This window comes from Stigmatopora argus, chromosome 4, assembly GCF_051989625.1.
Source record: "Stigmatopora argus isolate UIUO_Sarg chromosome 4, RoL_Sarg_1.0, whole genome shotgun sequence".
In the NCBI taxonomy this organism is placed as follows: domain Eukaryota; kingdom Metazoa; phylum Chordata; class Actinopteri; order Syngnathiformes; family Syngnathidae; genus Stigmatopora; species Stigmatopora argus.
The window spans coordinates 12,756,585-12,777,504 of record NC_135390.1 but is presented as its reverse complement, the minus strand read 5'-3'; the positions used below and the strand labels follow the sequence as shown (position 1 = coordinate 12,777,504).

General features: G+C 40.7%; 1 long non-coding RNA gene across 2 annotated transcripts; it reads right to left on the bottom strand.

Moving 5' to 3' along the window:
• Positions 1–318: 318 nt before the first annotated feature.
• LOC144073742 (uncharacterized) lies at positions 319–20,600 on the bottom strand. 2 transcript variants are annotated; one of them, XR_013300169.1, is made up of 6 exons: positions 20,511–20,600; positions 18,658–18,754; positions 15,184–15,446; positions 6,986–7,048; positions 627–775; positions 319–529 (listed from the first exon to the last, which is right to left on the bottom strand). It is a non-coding gene; the product is annotated as an uncharacterized LOC144073742 (long non-coding RNA). The 2 variants fall into 2 exon arrangements; XR_013300170.1 differs by lacking the exons at positions 319–529; positions 627–775; positions 6,986–7,048 and adding exons at positions 8,659–9,003; positions 9,104–9,223.
• Between the last annotated feature and the right edge of the window lie 320 nt (positions 20,601–20,920).

Sequence of the window (20,920 nt, the reverse complement as noted above, 5' to 3'; positions counted from 1 at the left end):
AGAGGCGAGACGACTGCATCAGACATTTTATTCTTGAGGCGGGGAAGCTCGTCAAATCACAGTAGGAGTTCCCTGTCAAGTTGATCATCTGTTTAACAAAATGCCTGTTTGCAGCTTTCCAAGTCTTTTGATACCGTTCATTTCATCTTTTCACCTGCCTGATTGGAAAGATTGCAAAAGCAGCCGCATAGCATTTCAAATCCCTTTAAAAAATGAATCCTTAAAAAAAAAAGAATAAATACTAATGATGCAACACATTTCAGATGGCAGGCACTGTCAGAAAATAAAGAACAACTTTGGACAAAATGATTACCTCCTAATCGCACTTTTCCTTGCCGGTTGCCAGCTTGTTCTCTTGAAGCAGCCTCTTCTCTGCTGATGCTCTACGCCAGATGGCGAGCCCAGTGGCAGGTAGCTCACAGAAGGGAATATTGATTGCCTTGACGGTGTTGTGCTGTCGTGCGTCTGCCTACCTGACGAACATCCACAAACCACTGCAACCTTTTGTCCCCGCGGGGCTGCCACGGTGCTGCAAAGAAGAAAATGACAAAGAAAAAACCTGCTCGCTTCAACACCAACTAACTATCCATCGCACAGGATATCGAACACTTGGAGTCGACACGTACAGGAAAATCATTTACCCCTCCGCCTTGCATTCGGTCGCCGTGCGTCTCTTTGCATGGCAGTCTTCTCTTGTCCTCTCCTTTTTCACTTCCTCTCCCTCTGCCGTCCCTCCGCGTCCCCCTTTTTTCCTCACGTTCTCCCAGCCTCACATCTGCACACACCATTCTGTCAGTCACTCGCATGTGTGTTTCTGAGCGTGCGTGTGTACGTCAGACGGCGAGATGGAGGGCGGGAATGAGAGTGCAACGAGTGCACCGACGTGTGTTTGCGTGAGACTACGCAAGGGAGGGCGCACACGTGTGTGTGTGAGAGCGATGGGGAGGGGGCTGATGGGGTTGGTGGCAAAGCCGCTAGCTAGAAAGTGGGGATGGAGGGGGAGGGGGAGGGTCAGAATCCTCTAATAAGATGAAAATAGAGGAAAATATCAAGCTTAAGTGTATAGTGAACCTTCGGGGCCAACATTTGATGCCTCTTGTTCGTGTAAACCAATCATAGCTCGCTATATTGACGAGAGACGCAGTGGCACAAATGTTGACCGGCGTAGTAAATACAACAAACATTGTAACTTATCGCATCCCAAAGCTTGCCCTGTTTTGACAACGACATGCCAGGCGTGTATAGGTTCAAATAATAATAAAATTTAAAAACAAACAATAATAAAAAGTACTATAGGCATACCTATTGTCCAATTTGAAAGAAACCATCTTTATTTGCTCTGCAGTGCAGGCCTCTGAAAAGTTTTCGACTTAAGATGAAGCAAAAATGCATTGAATTGGTTGGAAGGACAGACAAAAATAACCCAAGTGAGGATAAATTATTTTTCAATGGTGATTTTATCATTAAGGGGAAAAAAATACTCAAACCCACAGTGTAAAAAAGTACTGTCACTTAAGTTCATTGAAAAAATACCTATACTTTACCATACTTTATAGAAATCAGTATTTTAAATATGTATTTTAGCAGGCCACAGCCAGACCTGCTTAAATCCTTAATCAGGTAATAATGACAATAACTACAAAACTACCAAAACAAAGTAGACGAAAAGAATTACACAAGCTCTTGCTTTTTAACTTTTCAAAATGTCAGTTAAGGAACATATTTATTCTGTAATGTCTTCTCTTCTGAATCATCTAAGAAATTAAGTTTGTGCAAAATGTTGAGGGGGTCCCTCCCACACCCACTTATACCTTGACAAAAATATATACATTAAACAGCCCTGTCAATACATTGACAACAATATTTAAGGTCTGATCAAAAACTGTCAATAATTTGACATCAATACCATTGAAAAAAAAACTTAGATTGGTTGCAATGACTGTTCAATCCGCCGATCACGTATGTTTTAAAGTTGTGGGACAAAACCGAAAGACCCAGAGAAAATCTCCTGTATGCACAGGGAGAACATGCAAACTTTACACAGGAACGGCAGCAGGGATGGAATAAAAATTGTATACATTACTGCAATTCACATGATTTGTGTCGAACTTAAAGATTTTCTTGTTAATCTTTCATGTTTGTGGTTTGAGGCAGTTTAAGTATTATGACACTAATACTGGCGGCGAGCTGTTGACCATGAAGGGTGAAAGAATCACACGGCCTTGAGGCAAACTGGAAAATGACGGTAAATGTAATACTCTGATTGGAGCACTTTTGTTGGACGAGGATACACTCCACTTGATGTAAGTAATATTACTGACCTCAGAATGTTTAAACGATAAAAAGTGTGTCTCACTTTTATTGCTGGTACGTTTTTAGTTTCTGGCTTCTCGATCTGTGTGGGATGCCTTGTTTAACAACAATGAAAGGAAATTTACAACAAAACAAGATTTAGCGAGGATTTAAAGAACGCTGGTGGTGAAAAACAAAAACAGACGTGACAGAAATCAATGAAGACGTACTCATTCTCACCTCCGTTATAAATTCTTTTAGATGAGGATCTCATACATATGCATGGATGACGGTGATGCCAACCTTATTTCTCCCCGAAATATAGGTTACAAAAACATTCTACACATTAATCACGGCTGATTAATATTCAGAACAAAGCCCCTTCTCACACCATCCAAGTTCATTTCAGTTCAGCTTTAGTCTTGCTATAAATGGCCCCAGGAGGTAAGTACTTGGATTTGTCTGTATACCTCAAATAAAGGTTAAATAGATGGAGAAAAAAAAGTAATAGTAATATAAAAAGCGAATTGACTGGCATCTGGCAAACTGAAATGCTGTACTACACGTGATAAAGTTACAGCACACGTGATTGGATCCCATATTCAAGACTGCACCAGTCAATTGTTCTCAGTCTCGCATGTGCGTCCTGCCACGCAAGATTGGCTTTGCAAGAATGTGGCCAACATGGGAGCCATTTTGTCCGGAAACACTGAGCAAAGGCAGTTCTCCGAGGTCGTAGCATAACTCCTGGCCACACAGAAGATGTGACAATCAGGTGTGTGTGTGTGTGTGCGAGGGAAATAGTGTGTTTCGGAGTATGTGTGCGTGCCTGCGGCTGTACTCTGCAGTGCCACTAAGAGAGACAAAGCATTGGGAGCGCTCTACAGGGATGACATCATCAGTCTGGGATGGTGTCTGCCTCGTTTGTCTCAGGGTCGAGACACTCATTTCATCCCCCATGAATGTAGATGGCCATTTCAGAAAACAAAGCAAGAAAGGCATTTGCGGATGCTTCGATAGAAGCACAGTTAAATATCTAAGGATGCTTTTGTTACAACGTTGCAAACTTTAAAAGCAGGACCTGAATATACAAGCTTATGTTAAATGTCGGACATTGAGCCAGACGTTCAGAGTTGCTGTTGTCTCTCTGACGAGCTCATTATCCTTGGCCCACATGCCTCGCTACTGTCAGGTGTTCATCTGTCTCCATTGGCAGGAGGGCGGCGGGGATGATAAAGACGACCGGCGCTGCCGAATCAGCACTATTCTTATAGATGCCCCTTTTGGTGGGAGGGGAGAGGTCTATAATGCACTACAGCGTTCATACTGCAAGCTAAAAAGTCAGGAAATAGAAGGCGGAGGGAAGGTTATTGGGTTGAAAACTGGAATAAATTAGTGAGCAGGAGACCGCAGGGTTGCCGAGGACGCTGCAAAAGCTTGTGCGACGGGCCAATCAATGACTATGGCAACATGTGAGCACAAAGTCATTTAACAAGGCCTCGCTACCTGCTATATTTGGTGGGAGACGAAAAAAAAGGCAATTTACTGCCACGCGCAAGGACCAACAATCTCAAGAGCGAGGTACCATATATAAATGGCTCGTGTCCATGACATGATGGTTTAAGAGTAGCATATGAGATGCTCAGGGTTAGATTTCTACCTGCAGACTAAATACACAAAACAAACAAGAATCACAGAAAAGGCATTCCACAAGACACATTGCCAAGCCCACAAATAATTGTAATATGATGGCTGTGCAGAGACTACCTTTTAGGCCCGCTGGGGATAATAGACACGACATTAAAAACGGATGAGTCACATCGTTAGCCACGAGGCGACATGCTCGCAGAGTAACAACATACTTACCTCTCGGCCGGGGGTACATTAGACGTGGCATTAAGTGACTCCGCAGGGAAAGCTAGAAGGTTGTACCGTTATCTCCGTGCTGTTTATTATGCGAAACAATACAACCAACTACCTCACGCTGCAGAGCACAGACGGTCGGGATGCAACCCCCCCAGACACTCAAGAGTGGCGAAACACTAGAAATTCATTTTGCGCTTCCTTTTAACCCAAAAGCGAGCAGATTTACATTTGATCTACGTATGCCGTGTATCAACTTTACTTCTAAATTGAATGCATGGAGTAAGATGAGAAGGAATGTAAAAGAAGCAGAATGTTATTCTTTCCTTCACTGCAAATGAATGGGAAAATACAGAGAGTGAAGTTGAACAATTATGAATAAGCCACATATGTAATTATAACTCTCAGGAGGGGTGTGCGTACTATTAAATCGAGGTTCATTCATGGGATTTATTTTTAAGCTTGTGCCGCCCTCTACTGGTGCCTGAGCTGTATTGTTACTTTAATAATATATACGTTGTAGAATGTGAGACTGTTATCATGTGATTTCTGAGAACTAACAATTATGTCATTATGGTCAAAAAAGACCTCGGCACATACCTTGAAATTTGCAGAACTTAAACACTGGCTCGAAAATGACACAAATTTTAGGGGAAAAAATGAATCAAAACCCAAATTGCAGTCATTGTGCTTACAGTCAAGTGCAACCACAAAATAAAGTCTATGGCTTCCAGTCTTTTGGATCTTTGGCAGATCTACGTGGAATTATAGTTTTCAATTCCAAAGTAATTAATTTATTTGACTTGTTTTCAGCCTTAACACACACCTGCAAATTTAGTCCAGTCTATCACATTCACAGGGAACTCAATTTATGATATTTTTTTAGGGCGAGACAGCTTGTAGCCTTGTAAAGCCAACCTGATTTTTGCAAGCCTGAAATGGATGCTAGAGGTGGCGTTCACAAGCATAAAATTAATCTAAAACAACCTTCGATTGGACTCGTAGGCTTACGCCGCTAAGGGAAGCGGTTCAAATGGCGACCGTGGGCAGGTTTTATTTTACAAGGCAGCAAAGCCGCACTTACTCCAATGCACACCCACTGTCATTTTTTTGAATTTCCCCCCATTTTTCATGATTTAGTCAACAACATCCATCCCACAAATTAGGTACAAACGGCTTGACCTTGGACTTCACATAAAAAAAACATGAAAAATAGTGAAAACCTACCAGTCTAAGATAATAAGAAACAATACTGATGACTCATCAATTTTTAGTTCTTTTCCTGTCGTATCATTTCGGCATATTTTCAACGTGAACTGGCTTACTGACATGGGTAAAAAGTAAACAAAATAAAAATCATAAAAAGAAGTTAGAGGTCTGAATTTGGCAGTCCAATATTGACAAACTTGGATCAGGCTTCCATTCTATTATTCCTGATCTTAATCCTGATCTTTTTTATTATTCATTTTAATTTAACACTGACCCTTGTGCCACCTTCCGGACTCAGAGCATTCACAAGTTCCCGATTGCCTGCCTCCTACTCATTTTAGCCACCCTCTCTCTGTCAGCAGTTTCCTAGTTGCGCCAAGTCTTTATCTAGCCCCCAGCACCTCTACCTTTTCCCCCACTGGGTCGTACGTTTGCAGTCAAATCACGCAGAAATGCAGTGTAATAGTGCCAGTGTCAGCTATCCTGCTCTCGCTTCCTGCTCCCTCCACCCTTTATGACGGCGGGCCGGTCTGGCAGAAGGCATCGCAATGGAAAATGTCATTCATGAGGCTTAACTTCCTAGGTTTAATTAGCACACTCTACTGAGACGCAAGTTGGCTTGTCTTTCTGTATACGGACTGACAGCTCTAGTTAGTTGTTCAAAGACGTGGGAGAACTCACTATACATTTTTCAGCAAGTACTAGAGCAGCCAAATTTCGCTTCACCATTTACACCATCAACGGCCTCCTCAGTCGAAACGGAGCAAAAATGTGATACCAGGTTGGAATGTTGAGTTTTTTCTAGAATCAGACTGGCAAAAGTGTTGCTATGGGAACCTTATGCCTGGCAAACAGCCTAGCAAATAGCCAAATGGTTGCGACGGCACAGATGTGCACCTATGCATGTTGGGTTGTGGGTGTGATTGGTGTGGGTAAAAATGTTACATACAACTTGTGCCAGTAACCCTAAATAAAATCTTACTAGGGAGAGGCTAAGGAGTGTGATTCCTCTAAAACAGGGGTGTCAGACTCGGGTTGGTTCGCGGGCCGCGTTAACGTCAACTCGATTTCATGTGGGCCGGACCATTTTAGATATATTTAGATTTTTTTTAATAAGCCCTGAATATTCAGGTTTTTATAGATCTAAACAATGTTTATTTGAGCTTTTTTGTTATATTTTTAGATTTTACAAAAATATTTTTGAACTAAAACACAGAAAGATTGATTTAAAAAATTACAATTATTGATTTAAAAGGGGGAAAATCAGGAAATTTAATATACATCTATACTCTTCATTTGAATTTGATCCTAAAACAGAAAGTCGGCACTCATGATTTACTTCCCCGGGCCACACAAAATGATGCGGCGGGCCAGATTTGGCCCCCGGGCCGCCACTTTGACACATTTGCTCTAAAACTTAAACTGCAAAGATAGAGGCACCATCCCAAATGTCCACACAGTGTTTAAAGAGGCGTGTCAGCCAAGACAGTTACAAAACATGCAGACCCTCTGAATGAGTCTGCCAACACCTACTTGGCGTGTGTGGAGGTTTTCCCTCATATGGGTGGGATGTAAGTGGTTCTACTGACAGATCACATGTTCTATAACAAGATGTCATTACCTTGTTATGCTCTTCCTGGTTCAGATGTAGCCGGTGCATCACAGCCCAAAGGAAAAGGCACATCTGAAACACACACACAAACATATAGGGAACTACTGCACTTTAATAAATGACTGTTTAACCAAGAGGTCACAGGGTCAAGATTGGTAGCTCCAAGCGTCACTGCCCAAGACCGTGACATTCATGAGTAGCTCAGACAACATCATCAAAAAGTACCGTGGAAGATCGAATAACGTCTTTGGAACGTTGCGGCATATTAATCTTTAAAGCACATTACCGTACAGACTGCAGCTTATCTACAAAGGCCCATAATTCGCAAAGTTCACAATAAGTTCACGGTTACATCTCTGTAGGCCATGAAAACATTTGATCATATAATCAGATTGAAGATAACCTCACGCCAACAATGACCAATTTGTTGTGTAAAATTCTGTCCGAATGAATTGAATTGTTAATACGCGTCAGTAAAGGTTCAACTTGACATTGAGGTGACGATTGTTCATTTGCATTTTGAGTGTTGACATTTATATAAACAGATTTGCTGACGACATGGCTGTGGCCCGATAGTAAATCTTTCGACTTTAATGTCATATAATTACCGTTTGACAGCAGTTGCGAGGACATGGCTGCTGGCAGTGCACACACTCACACACACACACAATTTTCTGCAGCATAAACATTGTGTGGAATTGAATTTATGATATCTGCAAGGCATCTAAATGGAGGGAAAAGCGCTAAGCCCCCCCTCCCCGCTCCGGTCCGACAAATAGAACTTCAAAAGAAGCAGCCAAACAGCTTTAGCTGTCCGACTACACAAAGAGCATAATAACTCCCTGCCCGCTGGGAGCTGCAGCCTCGTTCATTTAGCCGTTGCAAGCCATGTCTCTGCACATGTGTCTTTGTTCCGCCGCCAACTCCTCGGAGGCTCCCCACCTTTCGCTGGCTACAAAGCGGATGTATAGAGGAACCTTTTGGACCTCAATTTTACAGAGGAAATGCGTCCCCTCCCTCTCTACCCTTCTATGTGCTCCTCACATGTAATGCCTGATTGACCACAGCACCCCTTAAAGAGGTCAAAGGGCAGACAAAACAGTCTGGTGCCATGGCAACCTGTATGCCACCAAGCAGAATTGTAGGAAAAACGCAGGGTGGGGAGGGGGGTTTGCTTTCCTCAAATGATCTGTCAGTTAAGCCTTTTAAGAATGCTGCCTTGTGTTTGCAATGGCATGTGTGTGATACACACACACACACACATAATGCACCTGCGCCGTGAAAAGGTCCCTTCAAATCTGCTCACCAAACAAAGTCAAATCCCACCGAGGGATGCGGCGCATACAAATGGCCGCCTATAGAACTACTGGCGAGATGGGGTCACGTGTGCTCGGATCTGCGTTGTCCGTGCAGAGTGTGTGTTTGCCGTGCGTGGGGTACACTCCCGTGCTAAGAGGTTCTTTGTGACACGCTGACGTAGTGGCGAGGTGTCCGTGATGGGGGAGGGGGCAGGATAACGGATAAATGGGAGGCAAATGCATTCAGATCGATACCGAGCCGAGAGACTGCGATTGGGGTTGAGAGGGGAGAGTGAAGAGGGGGCGAGTGGGGAGAGTGCGGGGGGCTATGGAGGGGACTGATTAATCATTCCTGTATTGTTATTGATTTTCTGTTAAGGGGAGAGTCAGACTCTGAATTATGTGCCTGGGTGTTTGTGTGCTCTAGCCCTCATTGGGAGTGCAAAGTAATCAATGGGTCCCAAACGCTTTTGCCATGCTCTACAAACCCTTTCCAATCTTTGCGAGGAGGAACTTTCGGACACTTTGAAAGTACAAATATTGTTTTCCACATTGAATGAGAAAAAGGAAGAAAGGGGGCCGACAGGAAATCCCCTGCGAGGAGCTAATGAGGAGCTGACGACTAAGCAGACATAACAGAGTAGGGGGTGGGCCGACGGCGGCATTGGGGTTAACGGCATTCTGACATTGGCGGAGACTTGAGTCGCTGGTGTGCTCAGAAGACTGCACCTGGGCCAACACGTGAGCACAACGTGAGGTTTTATACGGCAAAGATGCACAGCACAGTGTGCACCCTTCATTAAGTGAATGGAGCACCACTCAGCGTTACCTTGAACTTGAACAATGAGTCTGGTGTTTGTGCTGGGGCCACTTCCTGACCTTTCCATCCCTGTATGGAGGCGGCCGACCGCAGCCTCTCCTTTCATCTTACAGATGTGACCCCGCTGACCTGAATAGAGGAGAGCCACGTCGACTTCCTCCTTACTCATGATACTTGTAAACGTTTCATTTGTGAGTCTCACTATATAGCATAAGTATCTATTTACAATTGTTTTACAGTTACAATGTTATTAGATATTGTAAAGCTGGGCTAATAATAATTGACTTCACTACATGACATCAGTGTATATGAGTCAGTGTTTATGCAACAAATGATTTCCAAGTCCAAAACAGGAATGGGAAATATGAGTTGCAATTGATACAAATGTCTGGACACTTTTAAAATGCATAAGGTGGAAGAAATTCTGAAGTAGACATGATTTCTGTTAACATTGACTGCAGCACATTATGTGGTTTTGTAATACTGCAAAAAAGAATTTGTATCGAATTTATACATATCATATCATCACAAGCAGCAGTATATGACAGAGCATATATAAATACTTTAAATCCAAATGGAATCCATTTAAGGTGGCTTTTCCCTCAATACTTACTCCAGGTCCTTTAGCTGATCCTTTTAATAGAGGGATTATTGGTATGAAATTAATGGAAATATAGAAAATAAACTTGATCTATGCTTAAATAGAATACAATTCAAATGAGTTGACGATTCAATGAATTCAATGAAAAATGTCAAATTACTATTGACCAACAACTACATATAAACTGGCAATACAAATAACAAAAAAGTGCCTTGCATCCGCATGTCAATAAAAATTGTAGCGGCCCCCATTTCTCAAAAATAATGTTGCTTCTCCCTTCTTCCATTCTTTCCCTCCAACAATTTGATCCAAGTCACGGACAGTTGACGTTTATCTGCCTTCATCTTTCTATCACGGTGTCCTACTCCTTCCTCGTGAGAGGATTGTACACAACGGCAGAAAAAATGAATTGACGGCAGGAATGATAAACTATCAACGTTAAAATTGCAAACTGCTGTTCTCATAACAATTGCATTTCATCTGGGAAATCAGTCACTTCAAATTGAACTAGAGAATTAATGTTGTAATGGATCATTATCCCTTTTAACTATAAAAAAAAACCCAAATTAATGTAGCAATGAATGAAAATTGAGTAGCAGTGAATAAAAGGAACGGGAGTTCGAATTGCCGAAAGCAGGAGATATTAATACAATGGCTTTTTTTCCCTCCTTTTTTTCCTGCTTGCGTTCCAGACAGCTGAAACAGGTTTCTCCAACCACCCAAAAGCATGCAGGATTTGGTGACTTTGAATTGCCTAGAGGTAAATTTACATGTGAATGGTTTTCTCTGTTTAATACTACTCTTGTGACTGACTGGTAGGTAATCTGTCCAGGTTATTTGCTCTCCCAGTGTCAGATGGAATAGCCACCAGACCGTGAATACAAAAGTACAAAAAGTGCATTTATAAATGCCATTTATTTTCCAAAACAATGCTGTATGGTGCAGTGAAAGAGAAGCATATTTCTCATTCACACACTGATGCTGTAGTCGTTGCAAGAGATTAGAATCCTGGGTAACAAAGAAGAGACACTGGAATAAACAATGAAGACTTTTAAGACAAAATCGGATGACGTCCAATAGCAGGTTTATCTTTGCTCTTAGTATGAACGATAAAGATATTGGAAGAGAGCACAAATGGCGTTCCATTGTGACAATTTACTCTTCCTGCTGGCATAAATTCATTATGAAAAAGAAAGCTCAGAGTACTGATTGAAGTGCTTCAGCCGTCTCAAGTCTTTCATAGACCAGTCAACCGGTAAACTTAAAGTTTCGTGAAGCTGGGAACGCCACGGGGCTTTACAGCTTAGCACCCTTTTCACAAACCTTCAAGGAATAACAAAGATTTGAACACAGGAGAGGCCCTGAAACCAAAGAGGGCTCACTCAACCATAAAACCACAGCAAGCAATTCTACACAAGAGGAAAAAAGAGGGTCTAAATAAATAAGACTACGAAATTCAACTTATAAAAGTCACGGGTTCTGAAAATGTTTGTGAGGAACAACAGGCAAAACAGATGAAAGGCATGTTTCGTGGTCCCTCTACTTACGAATGGTTCTACATATGAAATATTCAGGTTACGAAAAGCTTTGATGGGAAACCTTTTGATACGAAAACAAAACGATCCAAGTTACAAAACCAAGCCAGTTTTCTGAGTGTGCATAACATCATTTTAAGTTGTTACGTTGTGTGTTGACGTGCGTGTAGGTATGTTTAGTACTCAGCTGCCACACTATTGGAGAATGCCTTTTCATTTCTTACTCATGTTAATGGCTTAATAAATTCTTTTGTTCTCTTTTTTAATACATACAAATATTTACGTGCATATTTATATAAAATTAGTGTACTTTTATCATTTTTAAAGTGCTTTAAGGTAGCATTAAGGATCGTGGAACGAATTATGCTAATTCAATGTCAAATCTGGCTCTTCCTATGAAAAATCCACGTTCCAAAACCACATTTCATAAGTAGAGGTACCACTGTACTCTCCATACACCATTTTAGTATAATGGAGTTGCTGACATACAAATCGTAGTGGTAAAGGCTGATGGAAGGAATATTTTCAGAAGTTAACCATATAGTCTCACTACAGTAACGGAACAAATAATATCGATAATGCAAAATACTTTACAGAAACACGAAAACAAAGAAGAGTGAGTACTACATTCCAATCAAATAAAGACATTATTTGCATACTTTTCACTGCACATCCAGAAAACATGGGACACCTGCAACTATACATCTTATTGGATCAGTTATGGGAATATCATCCTGACACGGCATGTACGTAGTTTATACTTCCAAAAATCCCTTTTTTGCAGGAGATTTTCAATTCAGAAAATGAATGTAAATTGTAAGTAGCCGCTAAATATAGTTGAAAATACATAGGACAACGGATCCAAACATTCAGTCAGATTAGTGATGAGAGACAAAAGTAAAAGCCTTATCTTTCCTACTTATTACATTTCTCAAAGAGTACATCATGTCCCGGAGTATTGCTGGGTGGGGTTATTATTCATCGCTACATCTTAGTTGTGCAGCATGTCTGAGCCAAAGAGAGGCCAGGAAAGGTGAAGGGCAATCTGCCGCAGTCAGGTGCCTAGTGCACACTATTTTTCATCCATGTTTGTCGGAAAACATTAGATTTTGAAATTGTAGTTCATAGGCTAAGATACAGACAAATCAAGGGGAATGTTTCACCTCTTTGTCCAAGCCGTCTGACTCTCAATGACAGAGATTAACGGATGGTGTGTTAAATTTATTATGCACCTGACAGTGAAAGATTTCACTCCTGGCTGATTCAATTTAATCAAGAAAAACATGTATCATACCTGTCATAGATAAAATAACAATAATGAACGAACGATGCAAAAAAAAAAAATACATCAGGATCATGTACGTGTGCTCCTCTGATATAATTTGGGCTATTTTGGGGGCCAGCATTTTCCTCAATAGTTCATTTGAAGATGGGGTTGTTCATTTTCTCCGCTGACATTCATTTACCGGTACGAGCCGTAATTGTTGTCGATGAAATGACAAGATGAAAAATGCTGGTGGAAAAACACTGTCAACCTGGTTATTCGTTTTACTGTTTAGTCTAGCTAAGGGAAAGTGTGCTTATGGAGTTTGAAAGCCCTGTGGGTATCCAGATGGAGCGCTCACACTGTAGCCCCATTTCAACTCTGTGTCCTAGAGAAGACTGACAAATGCAACTGGAACGCTTGGTCCAGAGGGAACATAGCACGCGCAGACCATGAGCAAGCCGAGCACAGGCATAGTGGATGGTCACATGGTAGTATGCTTTTATTATTCGCTTTCTCTCTCTTCAGAATGTTTCATGCCTGTGAGTGAAGACCTTCACACAAGAGTCTGCATAATTGATTGTGAAGACCGAATTGTGTTTCATCACACAAGGGAAATTGCATTTTGCTAATCTGTTGTTCAATTTTTTGGGCAAATCCGTCCAAGGTTCATCACAGAGCTGACAACCAGAACTGGTTGCTAGTCAGTTGCAGTCACAGACAACTGAGTGAACCATTTAAACATGCATGAAGGACATTTTTAAGCGAGCTGTGATAAAATAACTCAAAGTGAGTGAGCACTATTCAATGGGAGGAGTTTCTCTAAAACTGTATTACTTTAAGTACCATATTGAGTGGATGCAATTTCTCAATTCTGCTTAAGAAACCAAAGGATGTGTTCACATAGGTGGCAAAAATATGGGTTTAAAATGATCAAGAAACCTTGAAGAATCCCAAAAGATGCGCCTCAACTAGTTGGGTTAAGAGATATTTGACATGAATGGAGGGAGATAAGACATATATAGATGTTAAACTTGATTGAATGAAGGAAGGGAAGCGACAAGCAGTGCCTCATGATGTGCCAGAAATCTAATTACAGTGTAGTGTGTGTCATTTATAATTATATGTGAAGTGCTATTTTATTCAGCTATCCTGATGCATCAATACACGACAGCCTCAAGGAAATTCTAGGAGAGCAAAATGTCCCCGTCTTGATTTTTTCCAAGATTTTATTATTCGATTGATAGAATAAACATATTCCCTGGATCAGTTATATGTGGCTGCTCTTTACCTTTGGAAATCCATCGACAAATGGGAGAAAACTATGCAATTGCCTGAATTCTCAGTTCTGCATTCAAATGCAAAGTAGGAATAAGTCAATGCCAGGTCTGTGCTTGACACAGAAAAATAGTCAAATAAATCAGAAAAGTCATGGATGAAATGCAACTGGAGTTGTTCTTTTTTTCGCTCTATTGTTATTAAATCACTGCTGCGGCATACATTGGAATGTCAATATACTGTATTATGATATTCCATATTGAATTCTTGCATCAATGAGTAATTGACATGCACTACTGAAAAGCTACTTGCTAACTCTTGCCAACAAAGGAAACTTGAACATAGAAATTGATATAGATGTAAATCACAGATTTATGACCATATTATACAATAGCAATTCTATTGAAAAAGACATGATATTTGCCGATATTACAAAAATTGACGATTTTGTTCCTGAAACATATTGGTCTTTTGAACGAAAACATACTTTTTTTTTAATCGCATATCGAAAAGATCACAATGTTGATGAGTGTTTCGTGTTTCCATTTATTTGACTGGATTTTCAACAAGATCTAGATTAATCGTTACCACCCTAGAAATTGCCATGCTAAATTTGTTTAAAAAAAATCCCAAGTCAATTTGGTTTCAATAAGATCTCTCGATAAAAGATAAAACAACACACAGCGATCAAAACCATCGACATCAGAGTCAGTTTATGCGACTTTCTCCTCTATGCTGGAAATCCCTGCCATTTTTACATCGCCATGGAGATAGGTAGGATTGCTAAGAGCCTGGATTGAAAGAGGACGTATCACAGGCCCTGGACGGCACATGTGGGCAGAAACGGACGCAATCGAGGCTGGGATCGCACAAGGAGGTGAAAAGGGACAAGAGAAGAAATGCATGGACATAACCACACGATCAGAGTTGTGGCTACACAGAACACATTTGGAAAGACGGCCTATTTTGTAAAAAAAAAAATTGCTAACATTTTTGACAGCAAACAAAAATGCTCGTTGAGATGACCACGTTTTCTTAATGATGGTCTTCAAATCAATTTAAATAAAAGCTGTGTTAACAACTAAAGAGAATAGATGACCTGTTTTACCATAGGACTGTAAAAATCAGCCTTAGGTAAGGAGCAAGCTGACTTTCTGACTACAGCATAAATTGTTTGGCAAGTACGAGAGATCAAATCCACGGTCGGAATACAGAAGCTTGGAGGCAGGGAAAGTGTTCCAACCGGAGTAGGAAGAGGTATCGTTTACTTAACAAACTGCGAAACCCATGCTCCACATTGTCAAGATAAGAGACAAGAGGAGATAAAAAGTAAGACGATAGAATGTATTTAATCTCATTTTTGAATAACTTTCAAAAACAGCAAGTTCATACGTGTTCATTTTTTTTTTACCTTCTCTGGCGTCTTCAAACATTTGATTCCTCCCACTTGGCTCAGTCAGGAGTTGGTGCTGTCCCTCTTAACTAGGAGGCTTGCATTTCTGTTTTCCCTTCAGCCTTTGCGCCAATCCACTCTTCTCATTTTGTCCGCCGTGCGCAGTAAAACGAGGATCTGGCGGACCGCCGCTGGGACGGCATGTGCTTGGGATCCGCAGAACCGGTTCCCCCCTTGCGTAAGGAGACGAGAAGCGCCGACGTCTCGGGAGGTCCAAATGGCTGGAGTGGGAGAAAAGGAGGGAGAAGGGCATCAATCCCCTCGTGTGTGTTCGGATGGTAGGAATGAAGGAGAAGCGAGAGGGAGGGACGGCAATTCAGAGAACGGAAGGTGGGAGGGAATATGTGGAAAGGAAAAGGGGAGGAGACACATTTTTTTTCCAATGTTCCTGTTCAAATATTTCCCAATTTCCCAACTTTTTTTCCTCCGGCGTGATCCACGCCGCCGACCGAGTAACGAGGAAACTCGTCAACAGGTTATTCTTTTTTCCCCCCTTTCTGCGGACGGAATGGTTTCCCATTGTTAAATAGTCTTTTGTCAGAGCCAGCTGTGTCTTTAAGCCTCTGCACTTGAACTCCGAGTGCTTTTCTTTCTCGCTGTACTTCCCCTTTGCCGGCCCCCCAGCATACAGGAAAGACACTCGGCTCGCAGGAGTGTGTGAGTGTGTGTGTGTGTGTGTGTGTGTGCGAGGCGGAAAGAGAGAAAGCACAGAGGAGAAAAAAAAAAGGGCAGAGAGAGAAACGCAGATGGGGGAAGGGAAAGGTTTGTCAATGGTGGTTCAAGGCCAGGGCAGCCTTTTGGTGTCACATGTAGCGGCATTTCCGAATACTGTACACTCGCAATCAGCGCGATGACACCCTCGGAACGACGACGTGTGTTCTGGGACTATTTTAAGGGAGGCATCAATATTAATGGCCCGCCTAATGTGTTTGAGGACTGCTGCTGAAATATTGATTGGGAAGAATAGTGTGTTTGTAGCAGACAACAGTCAAGAAGAGGAGTGCAAGGTTAATGTCGTGCCACTGAACAGATCTGCACGGTATCGCCATAGCAACTGCCGGTATGTTTCACAACAACACATTTTCCCGTGCTTGGGGTCAGATTTTTTTTTTGCTCTTAAGTGTTTGTCTCTACCGGAAAGAAAAAAAATGTGATTGAAAAAATAAAAAAGTTAAATGAACGTGGTGAAGTGGACGTATTGTAGAGACGGCAAAGAGACTGGAAAGATTCCATTGGAGGCCAACAAGGGCACACTGTAAACTAAACCACCCCGCACATCTCCTCTTGCACAAGCTTACATATGTTCAATAGTTCTGCTTGACATATGTGGCCCTTGCTCACGAATGCATTTTGTACAGACTCTCAAATTTGAAGTGTGAAACAATTACAGGCTATTGAATAACAAAATAACAAAAAAATGGAGTATTGTGGTTCTGGCGAGTCACGGCACAATGTTCTTTCTTCCAGTGCCCGTTTTGACCTCAAAACGGTGCAATATTTGGTAAGACAACAAAAATGTTAAGTGGGAAAATGAACCCAAAACTGTCTCCAAGAACAAATTTTATGGGCCAGCAACCCCCTGATTCATCTTGGTATTATGATTGTGGACCATAATTACGGCTCTGCCTGATAATATTTGGGCAGTGCTCGTTCTTTTCTGGTCTGAGAAAAAAAATCAAAGACATGCATTGTCTCTATAAAGACTTGACCTTAAAACCTCGAGTCCCGGGTCAAAAGTCTGTCCCCCAAACCATCAGTACCGCATATACTACATGTGAATGAGTCTTGGGTTGGAGCCACAAGCATGTAGATTGGTCGTCGCAATGGTATAATCCCTCAAGATGTGATTTATTTATTGTGCACATAATGTTTCACTCTCTGAATGTTTGTTTTGTCTATTCCCAACCCACTTTGAAGTGGTGGTGATCTGTAATATATTCTGCGTTTTGATGCGACCAAATCTGCGGTGGGGATGAAATATAGGCAATTAAAAAGCCACCAGCCCCATTCCATGGGGTGAAAAAAAACGTCTGCTCGCTGATTTAAGGCCAGTTTATCTGCTGAGAAAATATCTGTACATTGGAATTACATCTGAGAAGCTCAAAGTGAAGTGATTCTGTGGAAAACTTGGAAATCCTGACGTTTAAAAAAAGAAAAAAGAAACTTCCCCTTGAGAACACAATTCATTTAAATATTTTTTTGACAAATCATTTAACTAGTACAGTGGTACCTCTACATACGAGCAGCTCTACCTACAAGATGCTCTAGATATGAGAAAAATTTTGAGATGTGAGAAAACCAGGTGGCCAAGACATGAGAGGCTGTTTATCATTGTAGTGCACTGTCTTTTTTGCCGCATCTCTTTCGTGTATAACAGATATCTACGAGCACTGAACGGTTTCTTCACACGAGTTTCTCCTACACATGGACCAGAAAACGCACAACGCGCATGCGTGGGCAAAAAGAGGGCTTTCTGGGTAATGAAGTATACTCGTGCACACAACACCGATAGCCAATGGCACCCCTTCTCAGAATAAAACTTCATTACCCACAATCAATACGTGGGTAGAATGTTATTCCTTCCTTAGCCTGTTATCTCCCGCGATCGCTCATTCAAGACTACTTCACGTTGGCAAGTGGTCGTGCGTTATCCTATTGTGTGGACATTTGTGTGCATCATTTTCGGATTATTTTGAAGGGAATACAACAGCAAACAGCCCATCGATAGCAAACGTGAGGGTGGAGGTGTGGCAAACAGCTAACCCGGCCAGAAGGTATAAAAAATGTTTTTAAAAAAATAGAATTCAGTTTTGTTTAAAGTTACATTAAACGTATGTTTGAGTGTATCTGTAAATATTAATCCAAGTTAATTTAAATTTGTTTGTGTTGTCAAGAAAAAATCTGTCTAATTTTAGTTCTATTAAACACATTTTATTACTATTAAACCACTAGTTATGTGTTTTTTTTGTTAATAGATGGCGAATTAGAATAAATAAAACATTTTTTCCAATCCAATATCCTGTTTTTGGTGTTTTTTCAGAGGGTTGGAACGAATTAATTTGTTTTTAATTCATTTCAATGGGAAACGTTCGTTCGAGTTACGAGAAGATCGACATACGAGCTCAGTCCTGGAACGAATTAAGCTCGTATGTAGAGGTACCACTGTATATCATATGTGAACATTAGAAAACTTTGCATGATTGACAATTATACTAAAATACCCCATGTAAACCAGGATGATAGACTTCTACCTTATTCAATGGCAGCTAATTATCAAATAATATAACATAATATAACTAAATGAAGGCAAATATCTTTTGTGGTATGTCTGCAAGTTTGTAGCAGTTTTAATACACAGCAAATACAAATAGGTGTCAATCCATAGTGAAGTGGACAAGGTGGAAATGATGCTAAAGGTGAATTTGTTCATACCTTTTCTTAGAAAGACACTGTCATGTTGACCAAAATACGGGACTGAAGTGGAGGGACTGGCAGACAAACTGGTCCCCGGCTCAAGGTCGGTCATTACCTGAGAGAAAGAAGCGCATTGTGACTTAAGGGAAGGAATGCTTACACTGATCTTGAAATTGCCTGAGCGATCGATTGCATTAGGCTCCCTTGAAAGGCAGAAATCAATATGTTTTTAAAGTCCAAGCAGGCCGCGTGTGGCTCACACAGATGGCTCCCCACATGTTCAACACAGCTGCTTGGTTGAACGGAAAACACTCGTGTCTACATGTTATAAAATGTTGCGAAATCACGCTCGTGCCAGATCCAATGTTGCTCGATTGCGGCGTCAAGACATTGACAAAAGCCCTTTGGGCTTCCAAAGCTACAGTGGAAATCAATTGAGCGAGATGATGCACATCTTAGAAAACGCCCAAAGACGGAGATGCTAAACGAACCCAATGACCGGCCAGTTACTCTTTGTGAAAATTAAGTGCTTGTTCAAAGACCCTGCATTGCAATGAGTGACAGTTAATAACAGGAAGCGCCTCTGGCGGTTTACTTTATGAACTGGTGGTGTATAGTCATTTGGAGCATGATGCAATTCTCAGATAAAATAAAAGATCTTACAAACTGTTATTAAAACTCCAGAAATACTCATAACACGTAATACTAACTCGATTGATGATTGTTTACCCTCTAAATACATTTATTATGGCCTTAAAGAGTCTCTGATGACAAAATTTTTATTCCTTGACTCTAATTTCCACTTTTAATTTCCATCCCACAAAAAGAAAGTCTGCTGTAATCATCAGTTGACTTAAAATGAGAGTATTATTAAATTAAGTGAGCAGAAATTATACATATTTAATAAAATACCTGCCACAACAATAACCACAAATAACTTAGTGGAATGAGTGGGAAAATAAATAAAGAGCAAGGATGTGATGCTAAATGAACATGAAATGCAAGAGTGAAAATAAATGAATGGTTCTGTAATTAAAAAATACTAAAATATCAGTATAGAAATAAGGTCATTATTTCCAAGCTGGTAATTATCCAGCTCGTTTTCAGTCCTGGTTTGCCAATATTACATTCCTAAAAGTAATACTTAATCAAAATATAGATTGATATAACTGTAGAAAACAAATTAACATTCATTAAAAGATGTTTATGAAAATAGAAAAGACAAATTTGGGGTTATAAAACACATGATGAGATATAAAACTGGAATCAGAAGTATAAAGTGTCATTTTAACGTTTTGGGTTCCTGAGTACGTATTGTATTTATATGCGTATGTCACTTATATTTCACATGAAAGCTTGTGACAAGACACAAGACTGCCCTCTTGTGGACACACTGAGATGTACATGATCACAGCACAAAACTGGTGCCACGAGAAACTGTAAACAGGTTTTATGCAAGTTTCATGCTTTTCTAATGTTTACAACATGAACAACACATTGACACGACCCATTTTTTTTCTTAATCTTTGAACACATTTAGGCTTATTATGCAAAAAAGAATATATCCTGTGTGAATGGATTCAACAGACATTCACTTCTCCAAACACAAACAATTAACGCAGGAAGCATTTTCAACAAAAAACAGAAAATTAACAATTTAGTCTTCTCATGCTTGCCAAAGATAAACAGTTCCTGCAACCACAACTTAATAAACCTTAAACTTACTAAAAAATGTTTGACCTACTTGCCAAGCGTCCTATATGCAAAGTAGAAAGCAGCATTCTGGTGGATGGTACATAAACGTTCCCCTCTTTTTTTTCCACTTAACTATAAACTGCAGCTAATTAATATCAACAGTGATAAATACTTACGTTTCTGAGAGAAAACAAACTTTTTCCCTATTGTCCCCATTTGCTCAGGTGCAGCAAACACGCAGGAACCAAGTGCAAGCAAGGTTGTGCAGAACACATGGAATGGAGTTTTTCACTGATGCAGACGTACCATATATGGTCAAGTGGAATGGACTGGAAATGTGAAAATCAATGCCACTGTGGTTCGTTACGGTTATTTGTTATCATTTCAATGATGGGGCTTTTCAAAGTGATCTTGATTGATTAAAAAATATGAGTAGATTTGATTTTGACCTATTATGTTGTTGTCTACATTATGCATTACTTTACTTCTCATCTCATCTCATTTTCTGAACTGCTTTATCCTCATTAGGATCGTGGGGGTGCTGGAGCCAATCCCAGCTGACTCTGGGCCAGAGGCAGGGGACACC